The sequence below is a fragment of the Carcharhinus amblyrhynchos genome, chromosome 13, assembly GCF_965287045.1.
Source record: "Carcharhinus amblyrhynchos chromosome 13, sCarAmb.v2.hapA, whole genome shotgun sequence".
NCBI classification, from domain to species: Eukaryota; Metazoa; Chordata; class Chondrichthyes; order Carcharhiniformes; family Carcharhinidae; genus Carcharhinus; species Carcharhinus amblyrhynchos.
The window spans coordinates 66,872,520-66,889,593 of NC_137336.1; the positions used below are offsets into that span (position 1 = coordinate 66,872,520).

The 17,074-nt window shown below is 42.8% G+C and overlaps 1 protein-coding gene and 1 pseudogene across 1 annotated transcript in view; both read left to right on the forward strand.

Moving 5' to 3' along the window:
• LOC145351564 (fibroblast growth factor 18-like) overlaps nt 1-17,074 on the forward strand; it is a 57,827-nt gene that overhangs the window by 26,138 nt on the left and 14,615 nt on the right. The window lies entirely within an intron of this gene.
• LOC145351619 (small nuclear ribonucleoprotein-associated protein N pseudogene) lies at nt 8,048-8,697 on the forward strand (annotated as a pseudogene).

The following is a 17,074-nucleotide window of genomic DNA, read 5'->3' on the forward strand; positions in this document are numbered from 1 at the left end:
CTGGTTAGCAGACAGGAAGCAAAGAGTTGGAATAAATGTGTCTTTTTCCAATTGGCAGGCATTGACTAGTGGGATATTGCAGTGATCTGTGCTAGGACCCCAACTATCCAAATTATATACTAATTAATAGGAAAATAAATTCCTATTAATGTATTTTCTCCAAATTTGCAGATGATATGAAGTTGGATCACAAAGTGACCTGTGAGGAAGATGCAGAGATGCTTCAAGATTTAGACAGGCTGAGTGAGTGGGCATGTGCCTGGTGGATGCAGTATAACGTGGATAAATGTGAGGCTATCCACTTTGGTAGCAAAAATATGAAGGCAGGTGGTTATTTGAATGGATGTCAATTGAAAGAGGCAGATACTCAGTGAGAACTTGGTGTCCTCATGCATCAGTCACTGAAAGTAAGCACATAGGTACAGCAGGCAGTAAAGAAGGCTAATGGTATGTTGGCCTTCATAGTGAGAGGATTTCAGTATCAGGATGGGGATGTTTTACTGCAATTATATAAAGCTTGATGAGGCCACACCTGGCATACTGAGTGCAGTTTTGGTGTCCTTATCTGAGGAAGGATGTTCTTGCTATAGAGGAAATGTAGTGGAGGGATATGGGAGGAAGGCAGGATCAGGGTGTTGAATTTGATGGCCAGCCATCATTGAGCAGGCTCGAAGGGCTGAATGACCTTTTTTTTTAGACCATTCAGCCCATCATGTATGTGCCAACCAAAAAACTAATCATTTTAATCCCATTTTCCAGCACCTGATCTGTAGCCTTGCAGATTACAGCAGTTCAAATGCAGATAAGAACATAAGAAATAGGAGCAGGAGTCGGCCATCTAGCCCTTCGAGCCTGCCCCACCATTCAAAAAGATCATGGCTGATCTGAAGTGGATCAGTTCCACTTTCCCGCTTTCGCCCCATAACCCTTAATTCCCTTATCTATCAGAAATCTATCTACCCATGATTTAAACGTATCCAACGAGGTAGCCTCCACCACTTCAATGGGCAGAGAATTCCAGAGATTCACCACCCTCTGAGTGAAGAAGTTCCTCCTCAGCTCCGTTCTAAACTGCCCCACTCTTATTTTGAGGCTGTGCCCTCTAGTTTTGGTTTCCTTTCTAAGTGGAAAGAATCTCTCTACCTCTACTCCATCTAGCCCCTTCATTATTTTGTAAGTCTCTATAAGATCCCCCCTCAGCCTTCTGAACTCCGAGTACAGGCCCAGTCTATTCAATCTCTCCTCATAAGCTAACCCCCTCATCTCCGGTATCAGCCTGGTGAATCTTCTCTGTACTCCCTCCAAGGCCAATATATCTTTACGCAAATAAAGGGACCAAAACTGCACACAGATCCAGGTAGCTTTTAAATGAGTTGAATGTTTCAGCCTCAACCATCAACTTTGATAGTGAATTTCACCACCCTCTGGGTGAAAACATATTTCCTCATGTTCCTTTTACTCTTTCTACCAATCACCTAAAATCTGTGCCCACTGGTAATTATCCCCTCAGCTGGGGGTGGGGGGGGGGATGGAAATAAGTCTTTCCTGTCTCCTCTGTCTAGGCATCTGACAATTCTGTACATCTCAATTCGGTCACCCCTTAACCTCCTCAATTCTAAGCAAAACAACCCTAGCCCATCCAATCTCTTTGCAGAGCTGCAATTTTCAAGCCCTGGAAACATTCTTGTAAATCTCTTCTGCATTCCCTCCAGATCAATTATGCCCTTCCCACAATGTGGTGACCAGGATTGTATACAAAATTCTAGCTGTGGCCTAACCAGCATTTTGTACAGATCCATCATTACATCTCTGCTTTTGTATTCAATACCTCACCCAATAACAGAAAACATTCCATGTGCTTTCTGGACCAGCTTGTGCCCTTGTCCTTCCACCTTCAAGGACCTGTGGACATGCACTTGAAAGTCTCTGACTTCCTCAACCCCTTTCAATATTTTCCCATCCTCGCTTTGTTTAACCTCACAAAACGCACTATCTCACACTTTTCCAGATTGAATTCCACTCGCCACTTCTTATCTTGTAGACCTCTATAAGATCACCCCTAAGCCTCCTATGCTCCAGTGAAAAAAGTTCCAGCCTCTCCTTATAACAAAGTCCCGGTAGCATCTTAGTAAATCGTTTCTGCACTTATTCTAGTTTAATAATATTCTTTCTATAATAGGGTGACCAGAAATGTATACAGAATTCCAAGTGTGGCCTTTACCAATGTCTTGTACAACTTCAACAAGACGTACCAACTCCTGTATTCAATGTCCTGACAAATGAAACCAAGCATGCTGAATGCCCTCTTCACTATCCTGTCCACCTGTGACTCCACATTCAAGGAGCTTTTATCCTGTACCCCTGGATCTCTTTGTTTTTATAACTCTCCCCAACACTCTACCATTAACTGAGTAAGCCTTGCCCTGATTTAATCTGCCAAAGTGCGTCGCCTCGCATTTATCTAAATTAAACTCCATCTGACATTTGTCAGCCCAGTCATCTAGACTGTGATCCACTAGCCACGAGAGTGGAATCATACCTTAGGTTCACACCAACAATTAGTTTAGCTTTAAGAATTAATTATTTGTTAGACACACAGAACTCCCTATAGCTGATTTAGTTCATCAAAAGCATGAAAGTAGCAGAATAGTTAATGCGCGTGATGACAATATATCCAAAAATATAAAACCTCACTAAGAATTGTCCAGGTAGCTGCTGCTAATACAAGGTAAGATAGATCAACAACGAAGTTTCATTAGCAAATAATATTATCACAGCTGGGATTCAAGGCATTTCAGGTACGTGAGTCTCTAAGGTTCATTCGGGTTCATGCTATAAACTCAGGTTTATAGTCAGCTAAAATGTTCACCGGCAACTAAATTTCATCAGATTTTATCATTGACCTCTTTGATTTATTAGCCTCTGAGTTCCTTTGGCCACTCAGGTTTATCAGCCATTAAAGTTCATCAGATAAATTTCATTGGCAGCTATGATTAAGATTTATTGTAGGTGTATCAGAAAATAAAGAGAATTGGCATCTAAGATTAATCAACATTGAAGATTAGAAGTTATATAGTTCTTTAGCATTTAAAATTTATTGGCATCTGAAATACATTGACAGCTAACAGTACTCGCCTTGAAGAATCAATGATAATTAAGATCGTCAGCAATTAATTTTCAGTGACCGTTAATGCGCATCGTAGATATGTTTAGGACCATCATTAGTTAATGTTCATCAGCAACTAATGTTAATTAACCACTAGGATTCATTTGTAGGAAAGGTCCATCAGTGAAAGCTCAACTGCAGAAAAAGTTGGTCGATGACTGAGCTTCATTCATCAGTTACAGATCATTAGTTTGCTTCATGTGTTTGGTTTAGATCCTGTTCTAATTTGCAGCTATATTCAAGTACATCCTGAAATACAATCTCCTTTTTCAGTCTGCACAGTCGCCTCTAAGAAAGACGCTTTCTCCATATCTTGCTATCTGTTTCTTTCCTGGTATTATGGTTTATTCCTCTGCTGCAATACCTGAATAATTCTAAGTGCTGATCCCCTTTGTGGTTATAGCAGGAAGTTGTCCATTACAAACAAAAGGGCACAATTCATCCGTGACTGTGTTTCAACACTAGAGATAGCATCCTGCAAGAAAGAGGATCAAGTGATCAGACATGCTTTCATCATTCAATCCTTTCTTGTGACCTTAAATGACATGTCCATGTTTGTACCGTAACACAATATATTTGGCTTTTCCACACAGATTATTTGTATTTTCAGTGTTATACATTTAAATTTTTAGTAAGCCTTTAATAAGATGCCACATTATAGAGACATGACTAAGGTCAGGATATGTGGAATCAAGGGACAGGTGGCAGAATGGATAGCAAACTGGCTCAGAAACCGAAAACAGAAAGTAAGGGTTAAGAACAACTGCTCAGATTGGGAAAATGTTGGAAACACTGGCTGGGATTTTACATCCTCGCTCATCCCAAAGCCGTAAAATCCCATCTGAGGTCAACGGACCTTTCCATGTTCCGCCCCTCACCTGCTTCAATTCCCGTGGTGGGCAGGATAGTAAAATTTGAGCAACTGTTCTACAAAAATTGGTGCTGGATCCACTGTATTCACCATTAGGGCAGCAGCGTAACACAGTGGTTAGCCCTGCTGCTTCACAGTATCAGCTTTGATTCCTGGCTTGGGCCACCATCTACATGTTCTCCCCATGTTTGCATGAGTTTCCTCTGGGTGCTCCGGTTTCCTCCCATGATCCAGAAGATGTGCTGGACAGGTGCATTGGCCACATTAAATTCTCCCTCAGTGTACGCAAACAGGCACCAGAGTGTGGCGACTAGGGGATTTTCGTAGTAACTTCACTGCAGTGTTAATGTGAGTCTAATGTGATACTGATAAATAAACTTTTAAACCATTTATTGAATGATTTGGAGTTGGTAATCAAAAATATAATTGAAACTTTGCACACAATGCTAAATTAGAATATATATTCAGTATTGAGGAAAACTGTGGCAAGACATTAATAACTTGCAGAATACCTATATAATTGGGAAGAGAAGTAGAATCGAGATGTATGAGATGGAGTGCATTTTGGCAGGAAGAATATAGAGGCTGCATATTTATTCTTTGAATGTAAAAGTTTAAACTGATTAAAGGGTCTTAGGGATCTAGGGGTAGAAATACACAAACCTAACAACAGAGGTTAGCAAGGCCATTAATAGTTTAAATTTATTTCTAGACATTTTTTTGAAACTTGTGTAGAACTTTGGGTGGACAACACAGAATACCAGGCATAATTTGGGTCTCTATTATTAAAGATACAGGAAGTGTATCACAGAGCAAAGTGATTTGCAAGGCTGATATCAATGCTGTGAATCGGAAAAGATTAGCTCTTTTCCCAGAAAGCCAAAGGCTGAGGGATCTTCTCATCATGGTCTTTAAGACTACAAAAGGATTTGATTGCAAAGATAGAGGGAATGTAGTGTTTCCACAAATGAGGGAGCCTAATTATGAATAATACTGTAAATGGCAGAACACTTAGGAATATTAACATACAAAAGAATCTGTACATGCGGGTCCACAGTTTCCTGAAAGTGGCCAAGGTGATTAAGAAGGCAAATAGTATGATTGCCTTCATCAGCTGGGGCATTGAGTACGGCAGTTGGGAAATCATGTTGCAGATATATAAAAATTTGGTTTGGCCGTATTTGGAATATTGCGTGCAGTTCTGGTCAACATATTATCAGAGGGATGTAGAAACTTTGGAGAGAGTGCAAAAAAGGTCACCAGGATGTTGCCTGGTCTCGATGGTGTTAGCTATGAGGACAGGTTGAATAAACTGGGATTGTTTTCACTCTTAAAACAGAGGCTGAAGGGATAAAGATCTACAAAATTATGAGAGGCAGATAGTCAGAGGCTTTTTCCCAGACTGGGAAAGTTTAAGAGAGATGTGTGGGAGACTTTTTTCATGCAGAGAGTGGTGGGTGCCTGGAATGCCCTGCTAGAGAAGATGGTGGAAGTAGACACATTAGCATTTGGATAGATACATGAATAGGAAAGAAATACAGTGAAATGGACTGAATAAGGGCAGAAAATTTTTTAGTTCAGGCATCATAAGAACATAAGAAATAGGAGCAGGAGTAGGCCATCTAGCCCTTCGAGCCTGCCCCGCCATTCAATAAGATCATGGCTGATCTGAAGTGGATCAGTTCCACTTTCCTGCTTTCTCCCCATAACCCTTAATTCCCTTGTCTATCAGAAACCTATCTACCCGTGACTTAAATATATTTAGCGAGGTAGCCTCCACCACTTCAACGGGCAGAGAATTCCAGAGATTCACCACCCTTTGAGTGAAGAAGTTCCTCCTCAACTCTGATCCAAACTACCCCCCCCACCCCCCCCCCCCCATCTTGAGGCTGTGCCCTGTAGTCCTGCTATCCTTTCTAAGCGGGAAGAATCTCTCTACCTCTACCCTATCCATCCCCTTCATTATCTTATACATCTCTATAAGATCCACCCTCATCCTTCTAAACTCCAATGAGTACAGACCCAGTCTATTCTCTCTTCTAAGTACTTCTAGACCCTATCTAGTCTCTCTTCATAGTCCAACCCCCTCATCTCCGGTATCAGCCTAGTGAACCTCCTCTACACTCCTCCAAGGCCAATATATCCTTGTGCAAGTGTGGCGACCAAAACTACACACAGTACTCCAGCTGCAGCCTCACCAGTGCTGTGTACAGTTGCAGCAAGACCTCCCTACTTTTATATTCTATCCCCCTCGCTATTAAGGCCAACGTTACATTTGCCTTCTTGATCACCTGCTGCACCTGCAGACTGGGTTTTTGTGACTCATGCATAAGGACCCCCAGGTCCCTCTGCACCATAGCATGCTGCAGCTTTTCGCCCTTTAAATAATAATCCCTCCTACTATTATTTCTGCCTAAGTGGATAACCTCACACTTGCTAACATTATACTCCATCTACCAGGTCCTCGCCCACTCACTCAGCCTATCCAGATCTCTTTGCAGACTTTCCACACCCTCCACGCAATTTGCTTTTCCACTCATCTTCATGTCATCAGCAAATTTTGTCACCCTACACTCAGCCCCCTCCTCCAGATCATCTATGTAAATGGTAAAGAGTTGAGGCCCCAGCACCGATCCCTGCGGCACTCCACTAGTCTCCACTTGTCATGATTGCACAGGCTTGGAGGGCTTCTTGTGCTGCGCTTTTCTTTGTTCTTTGTTCTAAAAATCTGATAGCAAAATAGCTTCCTCTTGAATTTCCTACAGAATTTTAGAATGTTCAACTGAATGCCATAAGGGCTTTGAGGTGACTTCACAGAGGTATTTAAGGGAAAGCTGATAACCGCATAAAGGAGAAAGGAATAGAAGATTTTGCTAACAGTTAGATGAAGAAGGGTGAGACAAGGTACATGTGAAGCATACACACCATCAGCTGGTCTGGAAAGCCTGTTTCCACGTTATTGATTCTAAGTACTTATAACTAATAATGTCAGCAACCATCACATATTCTATTAATAGAAAAAGAAGCTCTTATTTGACATATATGTTAAGACAATTAAACAAATCAGAAATTGATGAATGAACTCAGCAGGCCTGGCAGAATCTGCGGAGAGAGAAAACCGAGTTAACATTACGTGTCTCTATGACTCTTCTTCAGAGGGAGAGCGCTTAATTGACAGCATTGATTCACAATCAGCAATGATTCATTGAATCGAAGATTCATTTATAGAAATGGTTAATTGACAGCAATTCATTGACAGAAATGATTCATTGACAGCAGTGAAAAATTGAGAGCAATAATTTATTGACAGCAGTAACTGATTGGTATCAATGATTATATGACAGTTATGATCCGTTGACAGGAATGATTAATTAATCGCAATGATTTTTAGAAAGGAATGATTCATTTCGAGCAATGATTCATTGATAGCTATGAGCTTTTGGAAGCAAAGAATTATTTACAACAATTATTCATTGACAGATTTGCTTCAATGAGAACAATGACTTGATTACAGCCATTGGCAGCAATAATTAATCAAAAGCAATGATTTATATTGATTGACAGCAAAGACTCATTGACAGGAATGATTCATTGACAGCAATGATACATTGACCACAGTGCTCCCCCAACAGCAATTCATTGACAGCAAAGTTTCATTTGTGACAAAGATTCAATGACAGCAAAGATTCATTAAAAGCTATGATTTGTTCACAGTAGATCATTGACAGCTATGATTCATTTATAGCAATGAATCTCAGATAGCAATTGTTCATTGATAAGAATGATTCAGTGAGAGCAATGATTCACTAAAAACAATTCTTTCATGGCTATTACACATTGACAGCAATAATTCAGTGACATCACTGATTCATTAACAGCCCTGGCCCATTGATTCATTTACGGCTATGATTCATGGAGTGCAATAATTCATATTCGTTCACAGCAGTGATTCCTTGACAGCAATTATTTCACAATTATAATGCAATGACAGTAATAACTCATTGATAGCAATGATTCATAAGATGCTTCAGCATATGGGCTACAGATGAGATACATCCTTCAGGAGGGCCGCACCTTCATTAGAGCCTTCAAAATTTTGGACAAACGCATGAAGCTCATCCTCTGTTACCGCAATGAATTCAGGAAAATCATACCAAAAAACTCCAAGCAGCCCAAGCAAGAGGAAAACCGTGTTCCTGGAATGGTCTTGCTTTGAGGTGAAACTATGGTTTCCATGATTGTGGAAAGACCTCCTCCCACTGAAATGGCTCGTGCGCCTCTTGCTGGTTCTGATATTGGCCAATCAGCAGGCTGTGGTGTTCCTGCTGGAGCATCAATTGCTGCAGGCTCCAGCTGGGATATTAGGTTCTGTCCAAGGAGGGAGAGGACCATCTCAGCAAGTGATGACACCTGAGGCACATGAAACTGTCGAAGCAGTTGCAGTCATAACCAGTATTGCAGCAGAACATCAATAATATCCACCAGGCCTTGGAGGCCCATCATGGATGGAATAAGGGGCACACCTCCAAGTATGATGGGTCCTCCTCCTGGTGTGAGGCCATGTTGGGTCCACCAATGGGAAATGCCACCAGGAATAGGACCCCCACCACCAGGAATGCATGGTCCTCCGCCACCTGGCATGTGACCACTAAGGCCATAAAAATAAATCTAACCAAGATGTTGGGGCTAATGAAGTATGTGGCATGTTTGGCTGCGAAGCTCGATTGGTTAAATGGTCTCCTTCTACACTGGAGAGATTCTATGAAATTGAATTCAACCTAGTTAAGTGTGAGATTATCCACTTGGGCAGGAAAAACAAGATAGGGGAATACCTGATGAACAAGATGGGAAGCACTGAGGATCATTTTGTGGAGATGCCGGCATTGGACTGGGGTAAACACAGTAAGAAGTCTCACAACACCGGGTTAAAGTCCAACAGATTTATTTGGTAGCAAATGCCACTAACTTTCAGGGATTTGCTCCTTCGTCAGGTGAGTGGGGAGTTCTGATCATAAGCACTGAGGATCACAGGGACCTTGGTGTGCATGTACAACAGTCCCTTAAATTAGCAGGACAGATGGATAACATGGTCAAAGAGGCTTAATGAGCCAAGCATGGAGTTTAACAGCAGGCAGGGTAGGCTGGGAAAATGGGACATGGGACATGGGCATCGCTGGCTGGCCAGCATTTATTGCCCATTGCTAGTTTCCTGAGGGCAGTTGAGAGTCCAGCACATTGCTGTGGCTCTAGAGTCACATGTGAGCCAGACCAGGTAAAGACGGCAGATTTCTTTCCCTAAAGGGCATTAACGAACTGGATGGGGTCTTTGGACAATTGGCAATGGTTTCATGGTCATCGGCAGATTCTTAATTCCCGATATTATTTTACTGATTTCAAATTCCACCATCTGCCATGGTGGGATTCAGATATGAGTCCCCAGAACGTTAGCTGAGTTTCTGGATTAATAGCCTGGCGATAATACCACTAGGCCATCACCTCCTCATAAAACTTTGTTTAGGTCACAGTTACAGTGCAGTTCTGGAATCTACATTATAAAACACTAATTGGCCCTCAGCTGGAGTATGGTGTCTTGTGTGGACACCAGAGTTTAGTAAAGATGTGAAGGCATCAGTGAGGGTGCAGAAAAGATTCACCAGAATGGGCTCCAGGAAGAGGAACTTCAGTTACATAGAAAGAAGTTGGGACTGTTCTCAGAGAATAGAAGTTTAAGAGGAGACGTGACAGAGATATTCAAAATCGTAGAGAGATCTGGAAGGAGTAGATTGGTGGAAAGTGTTCCCATTGGTGGAAGGATCGAGAACCAAATGGCACAAACAGAGAGTGATTGGTAAATAAGTGATGGCAACATGATGAGAATCTTATTCATACAGCAGGTTAGGATGTAGAATGCACTGTCTGTGGTGGGGGAGGGGGATGAGGGTGGATAAGGTTCAACTGAGGCTTTCAAAAGAGAATTGGATCAATATCTGAAAAGGAAATATTTGCAATAAATTGCTCCTTCAGAAGGCCAGAACAGATTTGGTGGACCAAATGGCCTCCTCCTGTGTTGTAACCATTCTATGATTCTATGAAACATAAACACTAACATGGATTAGTTTGGCCAACAATGCTGCATATTACATGTAATCCTATTTGTTCTTAGTAACTGAATTTAATGTAACCTTTATGATAAAGCAGGATTTTCTTTATTCAAATTAAATGTGTGTATAAAGCTGTGAGAGAGAGATTCCACTGTAATGTCTATATTAAATCTCTGTATGAAATGTCCCATGTAAACAATATAACATTGTGAGTTAGATACCCAAATATAATCAATGTGTTCATATATTCTGGTAAACTCTATATAACAGATCTTTCAGTGGTAGGTTCCATTGCAGTCTGGGTTTCAGTCCATGTTATATCCCCTTGCATTTTTAGTATTGAGTGATATATCCCAGTGTTATCTATAATGTGATATATCGCAATGTAATTTATATAACAGGGCGGCACGGTAGCACAGTGGTTAGCACTGCTGCTTCACAGCTCCAGCGACCTGCGTTCGATTCCTGGCTCAGGTCACTGTCTGTGTGGAGTTTGCACATTCTCCTCGTGTCTGCGTGGGTTTCCTCCAGGTGCCCCGGTTTCCTCCCACAGTCCAAAGATGTGCAGGTTAGGTTGATTGGCCGTGCTAAAATTGCCCCTTAGTGTCCTGGGATGTGTAGGTTAGAGGGATTAGTGGGTACATGTGTGGGAATAGGGCCTGGGTGGGACCGTGGTCAGTGCAGACTCGATGGGCCGAAGGGCCTGTTTCTGCAATGTAGGGTTCTATGTTCTAATAGAGCCATGACTGATATTCTTGAGTATAATTTATCAAATTGACTATGTATGATATGTGAACCATCTCCATATTCTTGACGATGATATTCTATGACCCCAACCAATGGAAGATTTTCCCCCTGCTTTCCAGTAACCTGGTAGTGCCAAACTGGCAGTGCCAACCTGATGTGGAGATGCCGGCGTTGGATTGGAGTAAAATCCCACAACACCAGCTTAAAGTCCAACAAGTTTATTTGTAGCAAATGCCGCAAGCTTTCGGAACAGGCTGTCCCTTCGTCAGGTGGTTCTGATCACACACAGGGTTACAGATTGTGTGACATGAACCCAAGATCCCGGTTGAGGCCGTTGGAGAATGCTTACCCAAAGATCAGAGGCCAAATGCCCATGACCGGTCGGGTAAGTGTTCTCCAAGGCGGCCTTCACGACACACGACAGCGCAGAGTCGCTGAGCAGAAACTGATAGCCAAGTTCCACACACGTAAGAATGGCCTCAACCGGGATCTTGTGTTCATGTCACACTATCTGTAACCCCCACAACTTGCATGGACTTGCAAAATCTCACTAAGTTTCCTGTCTGGAGACAATACACATCTCTTTAACCTGTGCTTAAAGCTCTCTCCACTCACATTGTCTGTACCTTTAAGAATTGATTAGCTGTAAAGACTCATATTCCAATCATTATACATGTAAATTGAGTTTGTGTCTTTGTGCCCTGTTTGTGATCAGAACTCCCAGCTGCCTGAAGGAGGCGAAAGCTTCCTATTCCGCCTGTTCCAAAAGCTTGCGGCATTTGCTACAAATAAACTAGTTGGACTCTAAGCTGGTGTTGTGTGATTTCTTTCTGTGCCAACCTGTGCATGGAGCATTGCCAAGGCTACATCCCTCTCTCCCGGGCCTCCCCCGGAGGAATTCAGTTGACAGGTTTATGTTTGGGTAAACCTGTGATAAACCATGCCGACAATTAATGAGGGGGACAATTTGGCAAGAAGCGTGCATAATTATTTTCAAATTTATTGAAATCTATTAAAATCAGCTTAATGCTCATTATAGGTGTGAACTTGATTATGTCACCGGTGAGGGGTGGGGAAAGTTGGAGATCGTGATCTCGTCGGCGAGATTTGTAATTTCTGGATTTCTGAGCCCCCTCTGGCAATCTCATAAACAGAAAGTGCAGGCTCAAGTTCCTGCCAGATTTTTTTAAGACGGAGGTAGATAAATTCTTGGTAAGCAAGGGGGTGATAGGTTACTGCGAGGGTAGGGGAAGGCAGATTTGAGGTTACCATCAGATCAACAAGATCTTATTAAATAGCGGAACAGGCTTGAGGAGCAGAGAGGTCCATTCCTGCTCCTTTTTCATATGTTTTCCATGGTTTGGCCATTGGCTATGTCCTTGCCCACAATACTGTTCTGTGGGCTGTACTATTTGAGCTGCCTTTGGAGTTCACCGTTTATCTTGTTGTCTCATAATCGATTCAAAAGGTCTCTGAGCAAAGTGTAATAGCTTTCAATGGTTTTTATAGGGAATAGTACATTGTCTGCATACTGTGCAAGGACTCCTGTTACACTTTATTCTGTAACTGATAGAGTTTAACAAGCGATTCGTAGACACTTAAACTATCCCTTTCAAGTATATTATTGTTGACAGAATGTAAATACAAACTTGTGTAGGCATTCTGAGGTTCGTGGGACTAACCAAAAAAATATTGGAGGTACGTGGATCAGGTGATGATGCTATTGCTAGGATCACTGAAGACACATACTTACTCATCTCTCAAATCAACAGTCAGTCAACAGGCTCTGTTACTTTCTTTTAATTTGGTCATATTTGGGAGTTGTTAGAACCAATTGTGTCCTGCAAAATTTTTTTTTGCAATAGGAATTATGTTATCGAATGGTTGCTTGATAGTACAGAAGTTGCGTTGCTGGGAAAAGACGCATCGAGTCGAAGCTTTTTGTCTTGCACTCATTAGGACACATGAAAGAATACCAAATTTGAGAGGGAACAACAATTTGTACTGAATGCAAAGAGGTCTGTTGACAGGGTTAGTAAATTGGTTCTGATTGGTCAAAGCCTTCGTACGTATCCCCTTCTGTACTGGGAGTGTCAGTCTATTGGATTCTCCCCTGCTGTGAGGGTGCCAGTATGGTGGATTCACTTCTGGGGGCAGTTGTGGGGGTGGATGGGAAGGTGCTATGGTGTATTGTGCCTCCTGCTGTGGAGGCCAGTGTAGCTGGGCAGGCTGATTTCTCCTCTGGCTGTGGCTGCTGTGTATTTGAACTACATTTTCATAGCATTCTGAGTATAATGTGCTCACATTCCTCAGGAGTATTTACAGTCATTTCCTTAGCACCCCCCCCCCCCCCCAATTCCATGGTCTCTGTGTCGTTGTAGGGCAGGAATGGAATACATGCCATTTCCTTTCATATCTTGTGTAATGACTTTAACCAGTTCCATGAGGTGGACCTTTTAGAATATGAGCTCCCTAATTGTGGTAATCAACACTGTCGTATCTGATAGTCCTTCAGAGGTGTATAATGTGGAGTGTCTGAGTTATTGGTATTCAGGGTGTATACTCTGTACTGGGAAGTACCTGTTTGAGTATTACTAACTATTGCAAATAAATCTGGAATTGGTGAAGAGCCACTGACCTTGTGGCAGTTATTTCATATTCAACATTCATTATCCAGCCTCAGCCTCTGCAGGTCCCACAGTTGCTGTTGGTCTGTATTCCTCTACATTACATTAGATTTATTTGGTAGCAAACGCCACTAGCTTTCGGAGCACTGCTGTTTTGTCAGGTGAATGGGAGTTCTGTTCACAAACAGGGCATAAAAAGACACATTCAATTTACAGAATAATGGTTGGAATGTGAGTTTTTACAGCTAATCAAGTCTTAAAGGTACAGACAATGTCAGTGGAGAGAGCATTAAGCACAGGTTAAAGAGATGTGTACTGTCTCCAGCCAGGCCATTTAGTGAGATTTTGCAAGTCTAGGCAAGTCGTGGAGGACACAGAAGAATTCATCAGGAGAATGAGGCTGCGGGAGTTCTTCCACAAACCCCTAGAGGCCAACAGCGAACACAATGAGATGCCAATGAACCGGAACAGCCGACAGAGAGATCTGCAGTGCAACAACCGGAGAGGAAAGAGTCGAATTGGACTCCTCCGGAAGGCCGCTGCCCTCAACTTGACATGTATACCCAAGCCGTCAGGAGGTGAGTCAACATCAAGTTCATCAGCTGCAATCTCAAGACAGCCCCAAACATCACCCAAGCACAATGCAATGTCATCCGCACTCTCAAGACCAACTGCAACATTATCATCAAACCAGCAAAGGAGGGGCCATCGTCATACTGAACAGAACGGATTACTGCAAAGAAGTGTACCAACAACTGAACAACGGGGAACCTACAGTTACCTGCAGATCGGCCAAAGAACACACCCATCAACTCAACACTCTGATCAAGATCTTTGATCCGGACCTTCAGAGCACCCTCTGTGCTCTCATCCCACGTACTCCCTGCATTGGAGATCTCTACTGCCTCCCGAAGATACACAAGGCAAACACACCTGGCCATCCCATCGTATCGGGCAATGGGACCCTGTGCGAGAACCTTTCCGGCTACGTCAAGGGCATCCTAAAACCTATTGTACAAAGAACCCCCAGCTTTTGTTGCGATGCTATGGACTTCCTACAGAAACTTTGCACACATGGAGCAGTTGAACCAGGAGTACTCCTTGTTACAATGGATGTCTCGGCACTCTACACCAGCATCCCCCACAATGATGGTATTGCTGCAACTGTCTCAGTACTCAACGCCAACAACTGCCACTTTTCAGATGCAATTTTACAACTCATCCATTTCATCCTGGACCACAATGTCTTCACCTTCACCAATCAGTTCTTCATCCAGACACACAGAACAGCCATGGGGACCAAATTCGCACCTCAATATGCCAACATCTTCATGCACAGGTTCGAACAAGACTTCTTCACCGCACAGGACCTTTGACAGATGCTGTACACTGGATACATCAACATTTTCTTCCTTTGGACTCATGGTGAACAATCACTGAAACAACTATATGATGACATCAACAAGTTCCATCCCACCATCAGACTCACCATGGACTACTCTCCGGAGTCGGTTGCATTCTTGGACACATGCATCTCCATTAAAGGCAGTCACCTCAGCACTTCACTGTACAGCAAGCCCATGGATAACCTCATGATGCTCCACTTCTCCTGCTTCTACCCTAAACACGTTAAAAAAGCCATCCCTACGGACAAGCCATCTGAATACACAGGATCTGCTCAGCTGAGGAGGATTGCCACAGACACTTCCAGATACTGTAAGATGTGCTTATAAGAACAGGATGTGGCACTTTGCCACAGCGAAAAACTGCATTAACCTCCTCAGAAGACAAACATGGGACATGGTGGACAGAGTACCCCTTCGTCATCCAGTACTTCTCCAGAGCGGAGAAACTATGACATCTTTGGAGCCTTCAACATGTCATTGATGAAGACGAACATTTTGCCAAGACCATACCCACACCCCCACTTCTTGCCTTCAAACAACTGCACAATCTCAAACAGACCATTGTTCGTAGCAGACTGCTTAGCCTTCACGAGAACAGTAACCATGACACCACACAACCCTGCCACAGCAACCTCCGCAAGACGTGCTAGATCATCAACAGGGATACAATCGTCTCATGTGAGAACACCATCCACCAGTTAGATGGTACATACACTTGCAATTCAATGTTGTCTACCAGATACGCTGCAGGAAAGGATGTCCCGAGGTATGGTACATTGGGGAGACCATACAGATGCCACGACAATGGATGAATGAACATCGCTCGATAATGAACAGGCAAGACTGTTCCCTTCCTGTTGATGAACACTTCAGCGGTCATGGGCATTTGGTCTCTGATCTTTGGGTAAGCGTTCTCCAAGGCGGCCTTCACAACACACGACAGCGCAGAGTCATTGAGCAGAGACCGATAGCCAAGTTCTGAACACATGAGGATGGTCTCAACCAGGATCTTGGGTTCATGTCACACTATCTGTAACCCCCATGACTTACCTGGACTTGCAAAATCTCACTAACTGTCCTGTCTGGAGACAATATCCATCTCTTTAACCTGTGCTTAATGCTTTCTGCATTCATATTGTTTTTAAGACTTGATTAGCTGTAAAAACTCGCATTCCAATCATTATTCTGTAATTTGAGTTTGTATCTTTACATGCCCTGTTTGTGAACAGAACTCCCACTCACCTGATGAAGGAGCAGCACTCCGAAAGCTAGTAGTGTTTGCTACCAAATAAACCTGTTGGACTTTAACCTGGTGTTATGAGACTTCCTACTGTGTTTACCCCAGTCCAATGCCAGCATCTCCACATCATCACATTAGATTTCTCATTGCTGTCACTGCTTTGTTCATATTTCCTATCCACTCAGGCAGGAACCCATGCCTTTGCGTGTAGTTCATTGCTGGAGAAGTCAATGATACTAAGTGATGTCTACAACTTAATAAAAAATCAGTAATTATTGCCCCAATTAACACTCCATCATAATTCATCACAAACTGGTAGCTGGGGTTCAAACACAAACACACGCTACATAAAGATTCCGTAATCACTAAGTGAAAGTTTGCAGATGCAACTCTTTTGCTTGCTTATAATTCATCATTACTTGTAATAGCAGTCTGACCTCAAATACCTCCTATTCCTTTTGCTTTCCAGAACATAGCAGTAACAATTGCCTACCCCTGCTGCCTGCCTTTCCATATTCCTGCAGACACTGGACCAATTCCATAGTTTGATGGCTTGTTGCAATTGAGGTCCTGGAACCTTTCTTGCATTTATTTCCAGAATAGTTTTCTCCTCCAGTGATATACCCCTACAGGTGATTCTTTTGAACTGTGTCACACTTCCTGCAACCTCTAGTAGCTGGGCTCCATCCTGGGCCTCAATTCTCTCCACATTTGATTTGACTGTACATGTGGGGTCATTATGGATATTGACTCCTTGGACCTCAATCATGATGACGTCCAGAGAATTTTCCCTGTTTGTTCCACCTGGTGTGAGATCATCCCAGCCTGCATCTTCATTCTCATTCTCGTCCTGCCCAGTTTCACTGCAGTGAAACTGCAGGGACTCCCCTCTGAGATATCTTCTTTAAGCATTTCA